Source organism: Xiphias gladius, chromosome 10 (assembly GCF_016859285.1).
Source record: "Xiphias gladius isolate SHS-SW01 ecotype Sanya breed wild chromosome 10, ASM1685928v1, whole genome shotgun sequence".
NCBI lineage: Eukaryota > Metazoa > Chordata > Actinopteri > Istiophoriformes > Xiphiidae > Xiphias > Xiphias gladius.
Genome location: NC_053409.1, coordinates 2,767,836 through 2,792,811, shown reverse-complemented (window position 1 = coordinate 2,792,811; position 24,976 = coordinate 2,767,836). Strand labels below are relative to the sequence as shown.

The 24,976-nt window shown below is 37.4% G+C and overlaps 1 long non-coding RNA gene across 1 annotated transcript; it reads left to right on the top strand.

The window, feature by feature from the left end:
• Positions 1-10,425: 10,425 nt before the first annotated feature.
• On the top strand, positions 10,426-14,125 carry LOC120795839. Its single transcript, XR_005708282.1, has 3 exons — positions 10,426-10,494; positions 12,178-12,213; positions 13,878-14,125. It is a non-coding gene; the product is annotated as an uncharacterized LOC120795839 (long non-coding RNA).
• The last annotated feature ends 10,851 nt before the right edge of the window (positions 14,126-24,976 follow it).

Sequence of the window (24,976 nt, the reverse complement as noted above, 5' to 3'; positions counted from 1 at the left end):
TCTTGATCTTGAATGTAAATGCTATTTACAGCATTTCTTCACATCTATTCATTTATTGCTGAGGTTCAAAACTGTGCCCTCCATCACTGTACTTTAATTTTGGTTGTTTTTAGGCTATTGCAAAATCAGCTGCTCTAAATCACTAGTTAGCTACTTAAACTAATGCCATTAGCTATAGGGATGTCTATATATATATATATGTGTATGTATGTATGTATGTATATATATATATATATGTATATATATATGTATATATATGTGTATATATATGTATATATATGTATATATATATATATATATATATATATATATATATATATATATATATATATATATATATATATATATGTGTATATATATATGTGTGTATATATATATATGTATATATATATATATATATATATATATATATATATATATATATATATATATATATATATGTGTATATATATATATGTGTATATATATATATATATATATATATATATATATATATATATATATATATATATATATATATATATATATATATATATGTATATATATATATATATATATGTGTGTGTGTATATATATATATATATGCTTACACACACTTTTTAAAGGCAAAAAACAGGAAAAACATTTCATACAATATGATATAATTGATATATGATATAATTGTTTTATCATGAACCACTGTAAACTTTCTGTCTAAAGTACCCGCTCCAGAATCCATTTTTTCCCTCGATATGATGCCAATCCAGATGTATTGCCGCTTCATCCTGCTGAACAGCCCAGCTTTAGGCAGCACTGGCAAGTACAGCAAAAAAGGTCTAGTAAAGATGGATTACACATGAACAGATCAGTGGCAGGCAGAGTGAAAGCTATACATTCTGTTGCAGATGGGGAAAGAGAGAGGGGAATGGGAGAAAGAATGGAAGGGGGACAGTGGGACAGCCAAGGAGGGAGGAGGGAGGAAAGTCTACTCAAGCCAAGGTGAGGGATGAGACGGCAGAGGGAGGAGCACTAAATAAAAGAAGTGACTGAGTGTGTGCTGAGGGTGAGAAGGAGTCTGTAGTGACAGAAGGAGGAGGAGGGAAGGACTTGGGAGGGGGATTGCCAACCTATCCATCTCTCCTCCTCCTCCCTCCCTCCCTCACTCTCTCCATCCCCCCTTTCCGTGACAGCTTCACACTCCGGATCAGTAGAGCTGGGGATCATGCATCTAATCCGTTCCCTGATGCATTTTTAATTGTGTGGCAGAGCAGAGTAGGATGGGACAGGATAGGACTGGGGTGGTGGGTGTCATAACAGGGAGGATGGGCTCACCTCCACATGGGTGGGTGAAGTTAGACTGGTGACAAATCAGTCCACACGGATGAGGTGCTCAGAGTGGAAGTGATGAAATACAATGACTGCTCCCTGTCCTTTCTGATATAGAAGTGAATAATTATTGATTTTACTTGAGCGTGTTCAGTAAACATACATTAGAGTATTTTTTATTGACTCGGGCCGTAGTCCAACAGACAGGCCCACATGTCAGTGATATTATTATTATCAGAGATTACAGTCATGCAATGTTACTGGAAGGAATTCAAACCCAAATGGAAAATTTAAAAGGAAAATTTCAGATAACTGCAACCTGGTCATAGTTACAACCATATCAGTAACCCATTATACTCACCGAGTTAATTGCTAAAAAATGGTAACATGGAGACATTGACAAAAAAAAAAAATGTGATGAGCAGTTAGGCAATCAGACAGGTTAGAAACAAAAGACCAAGTTAGTCAAAACATCAGTGGAAGAGAAAACAAAGGCAAAATGGCAAATTGATATAAGAAGAACTAAATAGGTAATGTTAGGGAGAAACCTTAGTCATGCTTAAAAAACAACTCAACAACTCCATATCATCATCACACTACTTCAGCGTTTGCTTTTTACAGCAAGTGTCATAATTTGTATTAAATTATACTAGGCATTTAAAGAAACAGCTAATGCTCTTGTTCCTTTTTGACTTTGTTGTATCAGTGCTCTGTTGTACCCCCACCCCCCTTAACACGGCAGAAAATACCCTCTTTCCTGGACACTACAACAGAGCAGATAAAGATCATAGAAAGCCTGAGAGCCCTCTGGGGCAACTTTGCTTGCCTTTAAAGTGGTAAAATTATAACCACAAAAATGTCCAATTCAGAAGAAAAAAGCTCAGTTTCAGTAAGTTTGCATAAAAGCTGGGGGGGTATAAATTGCCTGACTCTGAAAAGACAAACAGGCAATCCACACTTAAGCAAAAATGACACAAGAGGCCTCACAAAAGGTGGGAAAAACACGAGGGCCATTAAGAATTGTACGCTTTTTGAAAAGACATCCAGTCTAAGTGCCACTTTCCTTTCCTTGATGCATCGAGTTGAATGGAAGTTCAAATTGTGGACTTAGACAATAGTTTACAGTGCGAGCATTCATCTATCTGATTCTCTAAGATGCTATCGGGTCAGAATGGGGAAAATGCTTCACAATTCACAAGTGCTGGTGCAGGTAATTTTAACCACCAAGGCAGGAAATGGAATGCTTGCTTACAAGAAGGCTTTTTTTCTTCTTCTAGTGTCACTACAAACCAACAAGTCCCCTGAATTTCCTGAATAAAATCTAAGGCACCTGCTGCCTTATCCTCTCCATGGTTTGGGGCTTATGGGAGAAGTGGTGATGCAAAACTTTAATGTAACTCCCTTCACTTCCTGTAGCCTAACTAATATATATATATATATATATATATATATATATATATATATATATATATGTGTGTGTGTGTGTGTCTATTTCTTTGTTATAGGAAGACTAGAATGTATGTGTTTTTCTTGGTATACTTGAATGCAACGCTGCAATGCAATGCTAAATATATGAAACTTCACACCACATAAAGTTATGTATCTGCATCTTAATATCATCTATATATTTACTTACCAATCATCTGCTATGTTCCACACAGGAAGAACATTTCTCAAAATATATTGCCCATGCTTGTGTGAACTCTTTGATTATTTCATTTCAGTTTTCAGTTTCAAAATTAAAGTTGAATTACTGATCAACTCTCTAAACTTTGAGCCTGATCTGCAATTTACAGAAGTATCCATAAATGCAGCTAAAGCGGATTTGCAGAAAGATATGTGCTTCATTCCACAATGCCAAGCCACCAAACAGGTAAACAAGGGTGTGTGTGTGTGTGTGTATGTGTTTGTGTGTGTGTATGTGTCAGTGTATGTGTGTGTGTATGTTGGAAATAACACCTAGGGAATGGTCTGCGCTGCAACGTTCCCTCATGAAATATGATTTTATAAATCCTTCCAAAAATTATAATAACCCAGATAAGCTCGGGGCTTAAGTGATCCGCAGAATCAGTGGTTTGAGAGTTTAACATCAGTACCTCTGGAGGTAATTCTGATGCAAATGTGTGTGAAGACTCAGATAAATGCCTTTGGCTGGTGAATGAGGTCCAGGTGGGAGTATGCTTTATATGTTTCAGAGAGTGAAAGGAAGAAAAAAAAAGATGCAGTGTGGTGGAGAATAAAAATACAACAAATCCTAAACAAAATGCAGATGGCAGCTGTGCTGACTTGCGTCTTAGTGCATTGTGACAGGCTTTGCTCCATTTCATGTGGGTATCATCCCTGGTCCTCATCCCTCTCTCCCTCCCTTCTTACCTCTCCATCACACATTCACCATGAATCAGCCACTATTGCAGACACTGATCATGGACTCCTCATCTTTCACTCAAATTACTTTTTTTTGACCACTTCTACTTTAGAATGGATGCTACAAAGCAGCTACTGAAAGAAGAAGAAAAAGAAGAAGCAAGGACAAACAAAACACACAAACTGCATGAAGTCAAAAGGTATTAAAGGATTACTTTGACATTTTGAATTTTATTTTTCTTTACATGGCCTCAGAGATACTTTCTTGTCTTGCATAGCTTATTTATTTTGCTAGCAACAAGCTCATATTTTACCTAATAGTGGTCGACAGTACAGTATTATAACCTCTAACAGCCTATTAACTACACTCCTCTGCATAGCAGCTCAAAGGAATAGTTCGACTTTTTAGGAAATACTCATTTTCACTGTCTTTCTGACAGCAAGATGAAAAGATTGTTATAAATCTCATGTCAGTACAGTGTCGGTTAGCCTAGTTTAGCATAAAAATGGTAGACAGAGGAAAACAGCTAGCTCGGCCTTGTCCTCCTTTCTTCATTCACTACCCGGGAACAAAAACCTTTTTTAAAAATCAGACAGTGCATCAAGCAGTACTCAAACTTAATGTTAATTTCAGTAGTTGTGGATAACAAACTTGATGTGGTGTAAATACATGTTATGAGCTGTGGAATTATAAAGCTTAAATTATAAAGCAGCAACAAAGGTGATAAACAGTTAAAAGATCTTGTGTAAAAATAACTTCAGACTCACTTCAGGGCTCATAACCAACTACTGACTTTGTGTTCTTTCATTTGACAGTTATATGCCTTTCTAATTGAACTCTGATTCACGCTCTGCTCCATGAAAGGTGGTGTCCAGATATTCATGCTATGTCACTCTGATAACAAGACTGTAAGCTACACACAAGTCACTGCATCAACTGCTGATCATTAAGAAATACTTGAGTTTTGTTTTTTTATTATTTCTATTGGATAGATATTAATATGAGCTTAGAGCTTTTGGTCAGCATGTATTTCTGGAAAAGTGTTGATACTCTTGAACTCTGAAGGTAAAAACTGTACAATAGTACAACAACAGTACAATAATACAATTTAATTTAACTGTGTAAAGAAATCACTGTATTTGAGTTCTTGCTGTGCTGTGTTTTTAAATCTTGTCTACCTTGAATCATACTGAAGATTGCCACTTGGTATTGAAACCAAATGAAAAAAACTGGCTTTTTAGTGTGAAAAAATGTAGGTGCAGTTTTTACATCAACACAGATACCTCTCTTAAACCTGAAACATATTGATGTACTTGTTTTAAGTGGCAAAACAAACTGTAACCTTCCTTAACTTTAAACTTAACCAGAGTTGTGAAGGTACACTGTTTGAAAACATTAGCAGAAAGAGGAAGTTAGGAATTTGGAAGTACTACTGGGTTCTTTGAGTAACGACTAATCATTTAGAATGATTGACAAAGATAATAGTGTTCACACAGCCACGAGGGTCCATAAAATTCATCATCTGCCAATGTCCACAAGGGTCCATGTGCACATCTACAGGCCAAAATATATGACGTGTGTTTCTGGGTCCAATTTGTCTCATGATCATATTGTTTATGCTCACTGCTCTGTTGACAGTAGATAGACATGGTTGATAAATTTACAGTCAGAAAACCCCTCTTCTATGACCAGTACCAGTAATAAAATGAAAGAGAATAACAACATCCTCACCATGCTGGATGATACACTTTACTTTGTAACAGCCAGTATAAGATTCATCCTGTTGTGTTAAAAGACATCACCCTATACACTTAGCTTAATACAATTTCAAAAAAGTGAAAAAGGTACAGCGATTTAATTTACAAGGCATTTATACATTTATGTGACCTTTTATGGCTAGTGGAGACTAGAAGCTAATGACAGTCCATCTTAGCCACATTCAATGGAACATAGCTCGAGCATTTAAGCAAAGGAGAGATGGAGTTGAGATGTCATGGATTCTTAGATCTGATCATGTAGTCATTTGTGTGTATGTGTGCGCGTGTGTGTGTACGTGTGTGTACGTGTGTGTGTGTGTGTGTGTGTGTGTATGGTGTTAATTACCAGCACATACATACTCCCTAATGCCTTTCAATTTAACTCCCCAATACTGCTTTCTTTTAAATCTGGGACTCTAATGAATGGTGAAATAGACAATCCCTATATTGATGTCATCTTTTGCCAATGTGATACAGTGCGAATTTTTTTGTACCTATAATTAACCATGCCGTGCTTTTAAAAGTGAAATACCCCCTTGCTGTTGCAGTTTCCCTCAAAAGCCATCACTAGGCATTTTATGCTCATAGTAATAATTGCCTTGACAAACCCAGACCTCGGAATCAATTAGTACCTGAATGGAGGAATGTGAGTGGATTTAAATGGGAGCTGTTTGTCAGCCAGTGGATTGTAAGTGTTGCATAAAACTCACAGTTCCTATAGTAAATGCCTGCCCCCCCCCTTTTTTTTTTCATCAATCTACTAGACCAAATGCTTTTGTTTAATTTTTATCGGGTTTTGACCAGCTAATGCAGCAGGTCTCACAGCCTGGCATGAGCCATCATTCTGCCTGGATAGGAAATTAAAACACAAAATAATTATTCTAATATGCAATATAAGAATTAGCGTGTATTACTTTCAAATATAATTTGGACGGGGGGACCTTGTTGTTTTGGGCTTTGCAGCATATCTGCATTATGAGGACATCTAACATAAAAAGGAAAGAATGCATGGCTGGTGTGGTTGAAGGACTTGGTACAGTGAAATACACATAATTGCTTAAAATGAAAATACATACTCTGTAACCAGAAAAATGGGAAAAAATACATTTTGTTAGTGCTCAGAGACAGGATTGTGTCTAGGTACAGATCGTTGGAAGGCTACAAAAAAAATTGCTACACTGAAGGTTCTCAAGAAGACAATGGCCTCCATAATCTTTAAATGGAAAAAGTTTGAAACAACCACGAATCTTCCTAATGCTGGCTGCATGGGAAAGGAACCTTGATAACAAAGGTAACTAAGAACCCAATGGTCACTCTGGCTGAGCTCCAGAGATCCTGTGTGGAGATGGGAGAAACTTCGAGAAGGAAAACCATCACTTCAGGACACTACTGATCTGAGATTTATGGCAGACTGGCCAGACGGAAGCCTCTCCTCAGTGAAAGACATACGAAAGTCTGCTTGGAGTTTGCAAAAAAGCATCTAAATGACTCTTAGACTGTGAGAAACAAGATTCTCTGGTCTGATGAAACCAAGATTGAACTGTTTGAGATAAATTCTAAGCGTCATGTCTCTAGGTAACCAGGCACCGCTCATCACCTGCCCAATAACATCCCGACGGTGAAGCATGGTGGTGGCAGCACCATGCTGTGGAGGTGTTTTTCAGTAGCAGGGACAGGGAGACTGGTCAGGGTTGAGGGAAAGCTGAACAGAGCAAAACACAGAAATATCCTTAATGAAAACCTGGTCCAGAGTGCTCAGGACCTTCGACTGGGCCGAAGATTCAGCTTCCAACATGACAATGGACCTAAGTGCACAGCCAAAACAATACAGGAGTGGCTTAGGGACAACTCTGTGAATGTTCTTGCGTTTCCCAGCCAGAGACCTGATTGACCTGAAAATGGCTGTCCACTGACATTCTCCATCGAACCTGACACAGCTTGAGAGGATCTGCAGAGAAGAATGTCACAACATACCTAAGAAGACCTGAGGTTGTAATCGCTGTCAAAGGTGTTTCAACTAAGAACTGAGTAAAGAGTCTGAATACTTATGTCAATGTGATATTTCAGTTTTTCCTTTTTAGTAAATTTGCAAAAAATTCTAAAATTCTGTTTTTGCTTTGTCTTTATGAGATGATGAGTGTAGACTGATGAGGCAAAAATGCACTTATACGATTTTAGCATAAGGCTGCATCATAAAAAAATGTGAAAATACTTTCTGAATATACTGTATTTGCTGAGATTTATATCAGTCACTGGCTGTGCATTAGAACAGAGCTGGAGTCAAGAGGTGGTTAGCCTTAGCACAAAGACTAAAAGCAGGTGTAAACAGCTAGCCTGAATCTGTCCAAAGTGAAAAGGTGCAGAAGCCAACTGTGTTTTTACTAAGTTTAACATATTTTAAGTTAGATTTAGCAGAGAGTTAACTGGTTAATTAGCATATAACTTGTACTGTTGCAATGGTTCCCTGCAGTTTAGTATACCTTGCACACTGGTTTAGGTTAAAGTTCTGGCCTGATATAGATTTGTCTAACTGCAAAGTTTGGGAGTAAAAATCAGCCTGGGACTTTTGAGTCAGACTGGCCCTCAAACACCCATTTGGAGACCATCACCTATGGCCCCTTTTAATACTTTACAAGAATCATGTAGTAAAGAGATTTTAAATTAACTATGATCCTTTGTAGAACAATACATTAAATAAAAATGGTTTTATATGAATTATATTTATAAAATATTGTAAAGTTGTAGTCTTATTGTTATTTACACAGTTCAATTACAAATTTTGTAATTTTTATACTGTAATTTGTGAAGAACAACTATCAAAACACCTTTTCATATTATAGTCCCCAACAACAAAGTAGCTACAGTCTGAAAATGACCATATAACTGAGTTGACTCACAAACAAGTAAAAAAACTGAACGTTAAATAAGGTAGCTGGTGTTTACTGCTGTCCAGTTTGTATTGTATTAAATTGTATTCCTATTTTTCACTAAACACCCCTATAACTACAAGTTAGTAGCTTTGAGTTTAGAATTCAAACTGGACAGTACAGCACTAAATCCAGCATCAGAGATATGTTTAGTGACTTTTCTTTCTTCATTGGATCTTTCTGTAATATATCATGTGGGTCTGAGCTTATCACAGGCTGAGAGTGCTTTAATTAGCGCATTACAGTCTCTAATGAAACCAGAGCAGAAATCAAAGATGTATGTTATCCTGCTAAATAAATTCAGACTAGCTTGCTATTGTCTTCTGCCTACTGCTGCTGTAAAACTTGATTGCTATTTGTATTGGACTCACTGGGAGCTGTTGTCTTGAACCCACTCTACTGCTCTGGTCCTCCTTTCTGTTGTCTGCAGTTACTGCTGCTTTCTCTCTCTCCCTCTCTTGCTTCCTTTCTCTGTCTCTTGGTGATGTTTTATTTTTTTCACATTGAGCCACTGGCCTATGACTATTTTCTGTTGCCATGGTATGATTACAATGATCACATCTTTAACATGTAATCTGACAAAATAAGATTTGAAGTTTAAACCCGGTTAAATGTAATATAAGTAATGTCCTCAAATCTGCCTTAAGTAGGAACAGATAAATGGGTATATGCCTCAGCAGGGCCGGTACTGCAGAGGTGTATGGTGCATTCGATGTAAAAGCTTTAGTTAGGCAGGGGCATTGGCCCATAGATGAGCACAGCCCAAGCTCAGGATGTGTACACATGTACACTTTGTGGTGCTCTCCTCCTCGTAATGAACAAAGTTATTAGCAGGGGAATAAATACATGAGAATCTTCCGAGCATCGGTGGCATCTCTTCCCAGCCTTCTTCCAAGTGCTCCGGAGGGAACGTGTCCCAGCCTGAGGGATGAGGAATGGCCTTAATGAAGTCAGACAAGCCATAATACATGCATAAGAAAGATTTTAAATATTGATGTCACTGTGCAGCTGCATACAGGGGTTACTGTGGATCAGTTCACTCTTGATGGCCCTCGTCTAATACAGCAGCACAAGGGGGATGATTAGGCTCATCAGAGGTGATTGTGTATTCTCTGGGAGGCGCAAACACAACTCAAACACCATCTGAATCATAAGGGGCCTCTTGTCTTTCTGTGCAGCTCCAATGGATTACTGTACTATTAATTTATTTTCAGACTGTAAATTATTCACAGAGACCTATAATAAATGGCTAGTGAATTTATGTCATACAGCTATGCAAAGTATTAATGGGCTTTATCAAAAGGCTTCATCAAGGTACAGGGGGCCTTTCAGGCCCCCGGAGTAAATGGTGCTGTAATTGTTCAAAAAAGAGGTGTGTGGTGGTGAATGGATGTGGTCAATTTGATCAAGTATTCCTTTTGCCAGAAGCTGTTAGTATGGGATTCTCAATCATCACAGAAAAATCAAACAAATTAAAAAACAAACTACAAAAATGTACCAACATTTGATGCATGAAAGGCGTCAGAAGTCCCACAACAGGCCAGCAGAGGAGATGAAGTAGATCTGAGATTGTGGGTTTAAGTAAGGAGAGGCAAGGGGGTTGAAAAGGGGTTTATGTTAAACATTACATAAACATGAGGGGCACACTAGTGTCTATGCTGTGCTGAGAGCTGTGCAGCACTTACTTTGAGCACTCTCAATTAAAAAAAATCTCAGGGTCAAACTTAAGGCCCGTCCACTCTGGCGGAGTGTTAAATTATTCAGCCAGCCGGGGACTGCCAAGTCGGACCACATCAAGCAAGTCGGGTGATGCCAGAAACACAGCAGAGACCAAGTGGTATCCACTCCAAAAGACTGTAAACACCATCTTCAAATCACAGACACTTGTTTATACCAGCGACCAGCATAGAATCTGTGAAAAACAGAAAATAACATATTTCTCTCACTAAATCTCGACATGAGGGTGAAGCAAAGTGAAATGTCCAGAGTCAGGGCTGAACTTTGATCTCACTGATCAGTTAGTCAGTTTGAATTTGAAGGTTTTTACTGTGTTGCATGTGTTTTTTGCTTCAGGATTCTTCTGTATGACTACAGTCAAGTCAGCAATCTGCTAACCCTGAAATAGGACTGGACTGACATGGTATGTATTACAATCATGGATGGCCAGGTCTTAGAAAGCTACCTTTTGTCAGACAGGTATAAAGTAAAACAAATACCTAAATACAAAATTGCCTTGATTGAGAAAGGTCTTGACATATAAGGTGTGAAAAATGATGTCAGGCAGATGCCAAGTAACAAAAAAACATGTTTACCCTGGGCAAAGAAGGGGTTCTAATTTACAATCTGTACAATGCATGGGATGAATGGATGGAAAAGTTGATCTGTCGGTTGGTTTGTCCAATTTTGGTCCAGACTGAAATAACCTCAACAAAGTTTGGATGGATGCCATGAAATTTGATACAGTTATTTTCCCATCAGGATGAATCACATCAACTTTGTTTCATCATCAGGTCATTTCAAATTGTCCAATACTTTGCTTCATTACAAAATATACGCAAAACTAAGGACATTCCCAACAGCCTCAGTTGTATTTTGGGTTTAGTGCTACTTAGCTAATGTTAGCATACTAACACGCTAAACTATGTTAGTGAGCATGGTAAACATTACATGCTAATCATCAGCATCAAAGCATTGCCATTGTGTGCATGTTAGCATACTTAAAGTGTTGTTGTGCCTGAGTACAGTCCAACAGCTGCTAGCATGGCTGCGGACTCTTAATCTTGCTGGTTTGTATTGGCTTGTATTGACTAGAGGACAGCTCTTTCTGTAAGAATAATTCTTTTTTTTTGTTACTTTTTATCCCATCTTAAAAGTTGCTACTATGATTACCTTCCATCCAGTGAGCTCATATTTTCAAGATTCCTCCTGTAACAAATTTTATGAGCCACTGAGTGACTAAAATATCCAGGTTCTGTGGGCCATCAGGTCATTGATCTGCATGTGAGCAGAGACGAGATGCAACATGGCAGTACTATACTTCCTCTAAAGGTTTCCATTCTCCAAACCTTAGTCATGATACTCCTGGGTAACAGGTTAGGCTGAGATCATTAAATCCATGGAGAAAAGGAGGAATATTATCATATATACAGAGCACATGTATGTCCACTGCTTATGGGATATCATGTAGATCACATTCCAATTCCTGGCTCCCATGGCTGCTCTCCTCCTATGCTGCCCAGTGCACCAGTTCCCAGTATTAATCCCAACCAAGGAGTCCATTTCAGTCAGTACATCTCCCTCCGCTTTCTCTTTACACTGCTGTCATCCCTCCCTCTACATTCTCAGGCATAGCCAGGGTTAACATGCTAATTTCATTTTATGAGCTCTGACGGAGCCCACTCTCCAACATTTACATCTGTTCAACAATTATTAGACCATTTTTTGCTATAAAAAATTCATCACCTCCAAGTGTCACACAGGCGAAACCTGAAAATTTATGCAGTGAATAGACTGGTTAATTTCTCAAAGGGAAAAAAGGAATAGTCTAAAAACAGAGATTTGCTTTGAGATTCTGCATTTAAATGAGCTGTATCTTGATGAGTTGACATGGTATAAAGCGATGGACAGAGAAATCCATTTGTACTCATACACAGAAGGAAAATAAGCTTCAGATATTGAAGAGTGTACTGAGAAATACTGTAAGATATGACATCCAAGCTATATAGTTTACCAATATATACAGTAACTGAAACAGTTTAAAGTGTGTATTTTCTTTCTCTATGGTACCATAATTGGTTACAAACCTAATCTACAAACTGAAAAGTAACACCAACCATGAAGACAAACGAAAGACAAAAAGGTAAGAATTCTGTGGATATTTATTTTTCCATACATTCATTTTCATGTTGCCAGAAGAATTCAGAAGTCAATGTTTGACAACTACAGTATATTTTGCTTTCGTCATCTCCTGTTTTGTACAAACATCAACTAAGTTTCATATTTTTTTGTAATATAACTTAAACATTGTTCTTCTCTTTAATCTTTAATCTCTTTAATCTCTTTTTTCTTCTTACAACACTCCATTACAATTAAAAGTCCTGCATTTAAAAATATACTAAAAGCTACATTTTTAAAGGTTTTTATATGAACATGGGGTCAGATGACTAAATGTAATGTGAAAGGTGTCACTTGAAATGACAAACCCACAAAGAATTAACACCAATTATGCCGTTCTCCTCAGCTCTATGGAGCATTTTAGTGTCAGTGTTTCGGCTCATTGTTTTGGTTTTACAGCCTGTAGCTTTATTGTTTTGGCTGCAGTAATCTGTTGTTGTCAGCGACAAAGCTCTGGCTAACTGACCCTTTGCATCATTCACCACCTTCTTTGTTGCTTTTACTGAGAGAATGATAAGGAGGATGTTGTGTGGTTGTGGTGAATGTAGTTCACAATCAACCTTTTGAATTTCACATTTTATTGGATTTTAGACACGGCCAGTGCTTGTGATCTTCCAGAAATACGGTATTTCCACCCCATTTGCATAAAACTGTGAGCCACCTCTTTTGAAAACCATGGTCTAGTCGCAATGAATTCTACTACTACTAATAGCGACTACTACAACCACCTAGCAATACCCTCTTCAACATCACCACTTTTACATAACTATGATACTCTTTCTGCTTGTATTAAGATATTATGCTATTGTTATCACTGGAATTACACTCCTTTTACACAGAAAAGGAAGAAAAGACAAACTATACTAAACTATTTTTGAGTTTAACTACAGTCTGGCATACTGCTTTTACATAAGAATCTCTACTATTACACTGCACTTATGGTATTATGGAATTACTACTACTGCCGGTATTACATTACTTCCAAATTATTACTACTAGTACTACAACTAATATTTCAACTACTTACACTCCTTAAGATAAACCATTAGGGGCCCAGCAGAATATAAAGATCAGCTGGTAAGACCATGGTTTTGCAAGACATAGCTCACTTGACTGCAGTGCATTATAGCTCCCAAATTGAAATGCAAGTTTAAAATGTAAATATTATTTACATTTATGTTTTTAATACCTGTTCATCTTTTTCTTTTACACTATAATCCTGTCTTGTAATCTCAGAAACATTGTGAATGAGGGTCTTTCCCTCAGTTTTCTCCCGAGAATTAAATAAAAGACGATGATGATGGTGATGATTGTATAACTGTTTGACTGCTCGAATGTAAAGCTACAGTAATATTGGTTACATCAAACATGGATGTGCCAAATTCTAAGTCCATGGTAACGCTGTAATGTGTGCACATTATTGCTCATAAAAACTGAGCAAGCCAAACATGGAACAGGAAGTAATCAAACTGATGCCTACTTTTCTAAGATTTGTTGTAACCATTACTTTTTGCTTTTTCAGAGAGAAACTGCAACTTTGGTTTGGTAACATTTTTCCATATGACCATTGTATTTTATTCTGTATTGTAATGTAACTTGAGCTCACTCTCCTTACACTCAAATTTGCAGGACACCTACATCAAGGACATTGACTAGGGGGACAATGGCCATCCACACAAGCCTGATTTTGGAGTTGTTCTGCCAGAAACTGACATCCCCCTGATTGACCAACAACTGGATATGGTCAGGACAGCAATAAATCCCCTCAAACGCTCAGAGTGTAATGGTGTTGATATGTATTTGGAGACAGAGAAATATGTCAAGTCCCTGGTGCATGACGGACATGATGTAACACCTTAGGGTTATATTTGTAAAAATCTGGGCCAAATTGGTCATAAGGTGTTGACAACAACAATAATAAAATAATAATAAAAAAGCGTGTTTGTGCCCATATTGCAAACACACCCACCCTCCTGCCACTTCGACCCAGAGTTGAGTAGTCCTCAGGTTTTCATAAATGAATATAAAATACACTCAAGTGTACTTAAAATGTAAAAGAACAGCAATAGGTGCAGTTAAAGCACATTATCACTTTTTGAATTAACATATTAAATTTAAATATATATATAATATATATATTTTAACTTTGTGTTTTAGTGTACTTTCAATCAAGTTGTATTTAAATACTACATTGATATGCAGTACCTTTTTATAGTTGTAATTTAATGTATTCATTAGAAAGAGTATTACTTTTTAATACTAAAAAGTGTACAACAAGTGCAATACCTTTTAAGCACACTTTAATCATTTTACATAAAAGAAAAGTATGTTTTAAATACATTGAAATGCAGTATTCTGAAGTGGGCTTTATGGAATACATGTGGAAATGTACTTAATACACTTTTATAAAGTTTCCTTTAAATACTCTTGACAGAAAATACCAGTGTGTGTAATACAAATACATATTTTAATAAGTATAATGTAGGTAAATACATTATGCAGCAGGCTAGTGCTTGAGTTACAATGTAATGTATTAATTACAAGCGTAATATATGTTAATACCAAAGAGTGAACAAAAAGTGCTTGTTGTAATTTTAAGAAAAAGCTTTAATTTCACAACAAAGTATGATATAAGTTAATTGAAAGCAGTATTCCTTAGTTGGCTTTATATAATACACTATAATACAACTACTTTTCCTTTCATATACTTTTACAAAGATTTCTTTAACAACTCTGAAAGGAAGATGTAACATATATTAAACATAAAAAAATGTATCCTGTACAATTTAAGTAGTAATTAATGATAATTTGGATTATACTTTGGTCATACAAGACTGTATACTACAAACACAATTCTCAAAAGTAGGCCCATATTTATTTAAATATGAGTGTAAAATAAGGACATTGTGAAAAACTATTCAAAAGTAAACTATATAGGAGCAGCTGTGGCTCAGGATGGTTGTCCATTAACCAGAAGGTCTGTTTGATCTCAAGCTCCTCCAGTCAGCATGTCAAAGTGTCCTTGGGCAAGATACTGGACCCCAAGTTGGGGACCCCAACCCTGATGGCTGTGCTATCAGCGTGTGTGTGTGTGTGTGTGTGTGTGTGTGTGTGTGTGTGTGTGTGTGTGTGTGTGTGTGTGTGTGTGTGTGTGTGAATGCAATGTATGAATGTGAGTGTGAATGGGTGAATGTGGCATGTAGTGTAAAGCAATTTGAGTGGTTGATAAGACTAGAAAGGTGCTATATAAGTTCAGTCCATCTAGCATTTACCATTTTAAACTATAAACTTTTACAGAGAAGTTTGGCTGGAGCTGAAAATCCGAGAGGAGTCCAGCTAGCAGTAGCAGTAGTTGATGGTGGCTCGGAATCCAGTGATGGTAACAGCTGGGACAGGAGAGATTAGGCCAAGGTTTTGCTGATATTGCGGAGAAAACCCACAAGTCACATCATTCCCATAATCATGTAGAAGAAACACATAAGGGACATCATGGTGTACAAAAGCATTTAACTCTTAAATTACTGTCACTAGGACAATAATCATTTTTGCATTGATCAGGCCAACTGTCCTACGTCTAATTCCATCGCTTTGAAACCAGAACATTTACTGATCACCTGACAGCGGTAAATGTAGGTTATTGAATTGATTGGTAATTCCAGTTGTAGTATGAATTACCAGTTAGTGTGAAATCCATACATAGATTTCTTATATCATATGCAAGCCTTATGCTTAATGCCCTAGACTCACTCAGCGCTACAACCTTGCCAAAACAATGAAAGTTACTTTACAGTTGCAGCACCCACTGCTTCTATTCATGCCTAACATACAAAATCTATCTGTACCCGAACTAAATGATCTAACGGGAGCTAGCCTTTATACAACTACCAGCAACTAAAGCCAACTAATGCCAATAAGTAAGCAAGAACAGCACAGCACAGCACAGCACACTCACCTGGAGATGACAATGATGAACATGAATCACACCTTGCTGGTTAAATAAAGATGCTCCACTTTGTCTTTCATCCACTGGTTGAAGCCAGGCTGCTGTCCTTATCCTTCTTGTCTCCTGTTGTACGGATGTACTGATGTGGATGCTAGGTTAACTCTTGTTTTAGCCTTCTTCCAGTACAGACTCTAGTTCCTTCAGCTCACTGAGGGAATATCGCCACCTGCTCGTATAGTTAGTAACTGCAACTCACATTTGTGGAATTTATAACGCATCTATAATTTTTATGTGAAACTGAAATAAGTAAGTTATGCATATTTGCAAAAAGCTCTTTATTTTTGTGAATATGACTTTACACAACACAAGGAAAATACATGTTTGTGGATAGTGAGCTATTTGTGGATCACGCTACGCATCTGTAGATTGTCCACAAACAAATAGGATGTTGTCACGTTGCCAACAAACTGACAGGAAGCGATCCACAAATGTACAAAACCTGTTTCATGTGTACAATATTTATGGATCATGGTACACATTTATGGGTCGTCTTCTGTGGGTTTCAAATAATTAAGTCCAAAAAAGACTTTCATACATGACTAGATATACTTATTTCCACGATTGGGAACCGATCTACTCATTAAGCCAATTACAGCTTAAATTGTGTGTTTTTCCTATTTGCTACTTTTTTTTTGTATTTGTGCTCAAAAGAACTACTTATTTATCACAAAAAGTAAATGCTGTAAGATATAATAATTAATCCTTTACCCTTGACACCAACCACAGGAATAGCAAATTAATTCAGGTTGGGAATCAAGTTATAATACTACAGATTGACACAAGCAACAATAATTCTCTAGTAGCTAAAACCAAGAATACAGTTTCACAGATGTATGAAAACCGCATTGTATTTTTAATCAAGTTTAATACTGTAACTATGTAACATATGTCTAAATAACACATGCTAAACAGCAGATGCTCACTCCTCCATCTGCAGAGAGAGACGACGGGTTGAAGCCCAAATTGCAGCACTTTTCAGCAGGGTATCAGTAGTCCTGCCTGAGCGGCCTTATTAACATATACCACTGTGTGAAAAATGTGTGAAATAATGTGAATGAAAACGTAAAGGAAGTCTAATACCCTGCCTAATGCAATTGCTGGGCCTTAATTGATGAATTTTCTTTGTCATATCCACACAGGGAGACTGTCGGAGGAGCCGCCATGACAGATATCTTTAATAAAGTTGCTCTTCACATGTCAGGATATATGATCATAATTGCCTGCCCCCGAATCATTTTCAAATCAGTATCTCCTGTGTAAGACAGGACAAAGTGAAGACCTCCAGTGTGCAGCTGGACAAGGAGAAATGGCTAGATCACACATTTAACCTAAATTAGACTTGATAGAGTCCTAATTACATCAAACAGAAACAGAGATAATCAAATAGTTACTTATTAGCCGCACTACGCTGGGATAAGCATACATTTATAGAAACTGTCGAACATTTTCAGATTTAATTACATTACAATGTTCTTCACCATCAGTACCAGTGGACGACACACCATATGGTTGGTGGGGATCTCTATGCGTTGATATGATAGTGGTGAGGAGCGAGATGATGAACATCTGCCCAAGGCCTAATTGGCCTTTCCAAAACCCTGCTTCTACATACCGGCTACCTCCTTAACTTGACAGGCTGGAGGGATGACCCTGAGAATCACATTATGTATATTTCTTTAGCAGTCGCTTTGCATTTGCATGTAGAAGACAGTTAAAATAAGGCCATAAATCACTGGGCAAACATATAAATGGATTTGTGGTGAGATTGAAACCCCAGGCAAGTCTCCTGAGCAAATATTTCAAACCTTCCTTCTCACCAGGCTTCGAGATATCAGCTGTCATTAACTAGCCCAGGGCTCTCTGACCACTCGTCTTGTATATTTACTTCTTTACACAACAGGGGGACAACTGGACAACTGATGCTTGCTTTGTTATCAGGGGAGAAACGCTTTAAGCTGAAGCCTTATCTTAGTTCTCCAATAGGTTGTTTTTTTTTTTTTTTTTAAGCAAAGGAAGTCACTTGAAACCCTGGCTTTGTACAATGTGGATATCTGTGAACACCCAAACACAGGCTGATTACTGCTAGAGGTTATGTACTACAGTAGGAGATGTATGGTTACTGTATATTCATCATCATCAGGTCATCATCACCAAGGAAATTTCATGGTTGCTCCTTTCCTGAGTATATTCATTGCCTTAATCCAGCTCCAAGTGCAGAGAACTTCCCTGCACTCACAGATTGACAGACTTTATATGAAGACTGGCGGGCCAAGGACTGTCCAAATCCAAGTTAAGCACATATTCTGCAGACTTCAAGAAAGTCTGCTCAGAAGATCACCCATAGTTCATAACAATATAAATGTGACAATTATACAATAATATGATGAATATTTTTTCATGTAAAGTAGTAAAGCTTGATACACAAACTAACAATGTGAGTTTTATTTAGAACAGTTAAAAAAATTCTTTTCGCAGGTTTACAGCTGCAATTGATTTCAGTTGATTGGTGATCAAATGATGTGTACTTTAGAGCTTACTGTTATCATACATGCTCATGATGCAACATATCAGCAGATTTGTCAGCCATCAAATAAAAATCACCAATAAGATCAACAACTGAGGTGATTCTTCTCTCTGCTTTCGACCTCTGGAGTGCTGTCTTTTTTTCCTGACTGTTTTTGGGTAATATAGATATTGCTTTTTGTTTGTTTGTTTGTTTACGCTTATGAACTCATTTACTCATGTCATCTTTTAATCTTGTCGTAAAACTTTATTGCATACAAACAAGTATGGGGATATTTCTGTCCACATTTTGGCCTGGAACTGTTTTTCCTTCAGCTCTGTGAAGGAATGCTTTTCCCAGTTTGTTGTGGTAGAACTTTAGTAGCCTGCACAGAGCCCTGACCTCAACTCCATCCAACATCTCTTGTATTTGAATGGGAACAAATCTCTGCAACTAGGTTTGACATCAACTTGAAACACTGAAACTAGAAGAGTTGAGGCAGTTAACAGTGTAGTAATGGCCATGGTTTTCTAATGACATGTTCAGTTACCACATGTGACTGTAATGTTCGGATGTTCAAATAACTATGGCCATGTAGTTTAAATATATATGTTAAGGCTTTAGTTTGTGGGTTTTTGCAGATTATTAATGTTCAATATGAATGTGTTTGACCAAAAATGAATCTAGAAATGAGAAACTAGCATATTAATAGGCTTACTAGTGGAATATTCATTTAAAAAAACTAAACAAAAACAAACCTCAAACAAGAAGGCTTATATCTCATAGTTGCTAGTATAGCACTGTTTTCTCCCCAAATTCAAACACTGCTTAAAACTAACTATTATTTGGAATGAGAATGTTTAATTCAAATGCAGTATCTTGGGCATTGGTATAAAACACAGTATCAGTAATTGTATCAGCAGCTGTAGTGTGAAACCTTCAGAAACCCATGTCGGTCAGACTTTTGTAGGAAAAATTAATGGAGCTTGTTGTTTTCCCAATCTCACAGATGCCTCTTTGTCATCATGCAGCAATCCAACATGTTGCAGCGGTCTAGCACAGATTACTTTTCGTCATTGCAGCGTGTCATCCATTGAGGCCCAGATGTTCTTCAGCAGCTGACAGAGGGAAAGCATGGCATGTCCAGTCAAAGAGGCAGCATCCTCCATGTTGGCCGACAACTGCCTCTACAGTTGCTTTGCCTTGAGTTCCATCTCACTGCGTTCACACAGCTATTATAAAGAGGAAAACACCTTGATAGAAGTTGTTGGAAGCCAAACTCCACTAGTGAAGTTGTCAGGCTCACATATGGCTCTGGCAGGAGATGAGGAGAAGACTTGTGTGTGGTGGAGCTGCTGGGTGCTGTTGGAGACTGATGGTAGTTGTGGGGGTGGCTGCTATTGACAAAAAAGTAGATATGGTATACTTGATGAGGACTCTGCCAACTGCGGTGTTTTTCAAATATGGTCAGGAAAATCTGCCTTTAAAACTGGAAGAGGGTGATTGCAGTTCTAAAGTCAGCAGTCGTTTACTGGTTAATCATTTGTGTTTGATTTCACAACAATGAGTAAACAATATCTTGGCTTTTGTTTGTGTCATTAGATTTTTGTACTTTTCATGGTGATGTGCAGTCTACTGATAAACAGTTGATCTAAAACACACAACATCAAATTTATGGTAACTGAGTTGGTTCATGACACGTTAAGCCTAAATTCTCAAAATCCCCAAATTTTCAAATGGAGAATGTAAAAGTCCTTAACTGCATGGATACCAATATTTTTCAGATTAGAAATACATCTAATAGAGCCAGTTACCACACAAGCCCCAGATTTTGAGCTGTCTTTTTAAGGGGATTCTGTCAAACTGTTTAGGCAATGTGTAAATGGCAATGTAAAGTGCCTGATAGATTTCATCAGGCTTAAGTAATCCACTTTTCCACTCTTTGGGTGTGTGTGGTACTCCAAAAGATCAAGTCACCAGAACTCCATGAAAGATTGTGCTTTTTTAAAATGTATTTATTTATTATAGGCCTCAGGAGACTTTTTTTTTAAGGAGACATCAATACATGTAATGTGTTTCACAAGGTAGTAAAAATATGGTACACTGTAAAACAGGAATATAACACCAATTAAAAAAAAGTATATGAAAATGTAATAAATGTAATTGCTGGTGTCTAAAATGTAACAAATAGATTTAAAAAAGATATATTATTTTGTCATTGGAAACATGTCCCTGGACTCTCGGCTAACATACACACACACACACAGAGGCTGTCTCTCTCAGCTCATGACTTTTTTTTCATGATTTGTGTGACAGCCACTCAGATGAGCAAAATAAATGAAAACACATTACATTTTACTTAATATCAAAGCAAAGGAAGGCGACACCTATCTGCCATGTTAACAAAGAGATGATCTTACCAGCTTTTTTCATTTATGGGAGTGGACGCATCCTCGTCACATTACATTAGAGAGCAGGAAGGTGGGCCATGTTGAGGTCAGCACAGAGCTCCTGCAGCATGACTGTCTGCTGCACTGGCATCGTAACATCGTAACGGAATAAGAACTTCATCCACATCCGAACTGCCAGTGTAGGCTTTGAAACCTTTCAGCCAGCTAGAATGGACGAGTTGCCACATTATGACATAAAGCAAATAAAGAGGTAGAATGTACACAGAAAAAGACAAAGAAAGGATACAATGCACACAAGGACACACGTGCTAGAGAAATTCACATCAGGGTGCTTTGCAAGCAAGTGTGAAACTCTCAGCAGAAACAGAATCAACACAGTAAGGGCCATGGCTCTCTGGATAATGGTGAGGATCACAATACCTGCAGAATGTGTGATATAACAAGGGATCATTATTTTCAGTTTTAATGAGAAAAGGCTTTTTAGTATTAAATAATCAAAAACACAGAATATGCCTTTTTCTCTTCACCCTCTACTGTCATTGTATCAAAAAGACCCTATCTATTGTAAACTATTGTGAACTGCTCCTTTTTAAAAAATCATAGGCATTTTTCAGTGAAAATCTGTAAACAAAGGAACTGATGAGCTCTATACTGAAACATATATGTTCTTATTTCTCAGCCTGCAAATCCAACCACTGGTTGTCAAAAAAACACATTCTTGCAAACAAAGATGAATACTTTCAACATGTTTTGATTGCACGTTTACAAGTTTGACTCATGTTCCAAGATAATGGTAACAGTAACACTGGAAATGGTTGGTTCATATCATTCACCAATGATAGGACACAGGTTCCTGTCAGGCTGTATATTTAAAACAGTCTGTACAGTCTCCAAATTGATTTTCTTTACATATTTCTTGATTAGTTTGAGTGTTCAATAATATTTTTTGAAACTATTGTTTTTATTTAAAAGTCACTTGTAACTTGCTTTTTTTTAAAAGTCTTTTTGTCAGAATTTCTAGACTAACACATGCAGTATCAATATATGCTAATCTCAGACAAAAGGACTCATTACAGTAACAGTCTAAGATTGTCAACAGGGAGGGAGATGGTGGTTGAAGGCAGTTGGAATTGGTTAAGAAAGAATGAAAAGAATAACTGGATTTGTCACTGTAAATGCTGCCTGGCTTCAGTAGTGAGTCTGATCCTGGTCTTGAGTTTAGTCTGCAGTTTCGTCTCAAGCCATCTTTCTGTTTTAGACCTTGGAATGGAATAAATCTTAAGGCTAATATAAGGCTGGTGTTATTTTATTTTATTGTTCCTGTCAACAAATCCCATGAAAAGACCAAAACCAACAATGCGTTACTGTCTCTTAATACTCTCTGACATCCCTACCCTTTCTGTGGGTAGGGGAGTCCACAGTCCAAGCCTATTAGTTCCTAATGAAGATGTAAAACTGTAAGAACAGATTACAATTATATAGTTTAATTTTTCATCTTAATGCTTTACTTAACAACGATTCAAGTCTACACTGGATAACTGTTTTTGAGTGTTTCACTGTTCCTGCATATTTGTCAGACTTATGTTATCCAGAAATGAATTATTCCTAAGCATTTTGTGCTGCTGGGTAAAATATTTGTAGGGAAAGTCTTTCTGTGTTGATACCAATGTATTTTTAAACCGATTGAAGTGGTTTTGAAGACGTACATAATTTCAAGGGTGGTCGAATTTGAGACTTATTCAAACATTACTATTTAAAAGACAAAACAGGAGTCATGAACTTTTCATCTGACAGTGTGTGGTGTGAGTGCCCATGCCTTTGTATATGTGTGTACAGTTTGTGTGTGGTTTTGGTTTCTTTGGATATAAAAATTATTTGTTCATCTTTCCAATATGGAAAGGGGACTTTTAATTACTTCAGTTAGAAAAACAGATTCAGCAGGGAATGAGTGATGTATTGAGTGAAGTAAATATATCAGATGATGTGCAGTCTGATATAAAGCATAATGCACAGGAGTGAGGAATCTGCAGATACAAATATGCAAGACAAATATGCAAGACAGTGTTTGGCTGCATATATGCATCCGACCACTGTCCTGTTTGTGGTTGGGTCTGGGGGGTTTTATGTATGTATATCTATATATAGATATAGATATACATATTTCATTTTTTTCAAATTTTAGAGTGAAGAAAGGGAAAGGAGCACCATACAGAAGTTTTGGTAGGGCTGTGGCTTGTTCACAGTCATCGTTAGGATAGGTCAGGTGATGCAGATTTCTAAGCTTTATAAGGCCTATGACTCCTCAAACCTAACCCCAACAATCGCAGCCCTGGGCTCCTCTAAGCAGCTGCCTAGTACTCTACCTGTAGCAGGAACACTGCAGGTCAAGTTGAGGTCTGGTAGACCAAGAAAACTTTAGAACTGCTCGTAGGATTGTTAGAAATGCAAATTAAAATCCCCGTTTGACTGCAAAAGACCATCAGAAAAATTTAGCAGACAAAAATGCAGTGACATCTACACAAATATGACCGTCACACAACAATCATCGGAAGAATGCATGTCCTGCAGCTAAACCACAAAATTTAGCGTCAGAAGTTTGCAAAGGAACATGTCAAGAAGCCTGATGCATTTTTGAAGCAAGTCCTATGGACTAATGAAGTTAAAACAAAACTTTTGGCCACAATAAGCTCAGGTATGTTTGGAGAAAAAAGGATGCAGAATTTCCCGAGAAGTACACCTCTGCAACTGATGGACATGGGAGTGGATGGATCATGCTTTGGGCTTGTGTCGCAGCCAGTGGCACGGGGGAACATTTCACTGGTAGAGGGAAGAATGGGTTTAATTAAATACAAAAAAAATTCTGGAAGCAGACATCATACCATCAGTAAAAAATCTGAAGATAAAACACGATGGCTTCTACAACATGATAATGATCCTAAACACTTCAGAATCCACAATGGACTTCCTGAGGAGGCGTGAGGCAAAAATCTCCCAAACAATAACTGAAAGACTCTTAGCTGACTATGAAAAGTGTTTACAAACCGTGATACTGGCCAAAGGGGGTGTTACTAAGTACTGAGAATCCAGGGTGCCCAAACTTTTGTTTTGGTCCCTTTCCCTTTTTTTATCATTTTGAAACTGTAAAAGATGGAAATAAAAAGTAATTTTGCTTAAGATATTAGAGATATCTGTCATCTTTAACTTCATGCCTTTTGGAAATCAGTTCATCATTTACTTTTCACATTAATAGCAATTTTGACTCGGACCACCCTATACATATGTATGTATGTATGTGTGTGTGTGTGTGTGTGTGTGTGTGTGTGTGTGTGTGTGTGTGTGTGTGTGTGTGTGTGTGTGTGTGTGTGTGTGTGTGTGTGTGTGTGTATTTTTTACTTATTACTTATTTTACTTAGATTACTTATTACTCTCAATTATCATTTTCATATTGATTCAGCATTCAACTGTACACAGCACAATACAGATACATGTTGTCCGGTACATTTTTTTGTTCCCCATTCAGATGTTTTTTCTCCTCGCCAGTGGAAGCACGAAGAGTTAATAGCGCACATAAGCACTGTCCGAGACATGCAAATTTAGATGGTTGCAAATGGAATTGCTACAATATCAAGCCTTGTTAGAGCAGGAGTAGCAAAGCACTAAGGACAATCAAGACACCTTGTCACTTGCTTCTTTTTTTTATCTCCTACCGCCTTGTGAAGAGAAAGCACTTTGAATCTGCTAGTTTTTCTCCTGCATTTACATAACAAAGCCCACAAGAATAAGGTAGAGATGTGATGAAGCAGCTTCCACT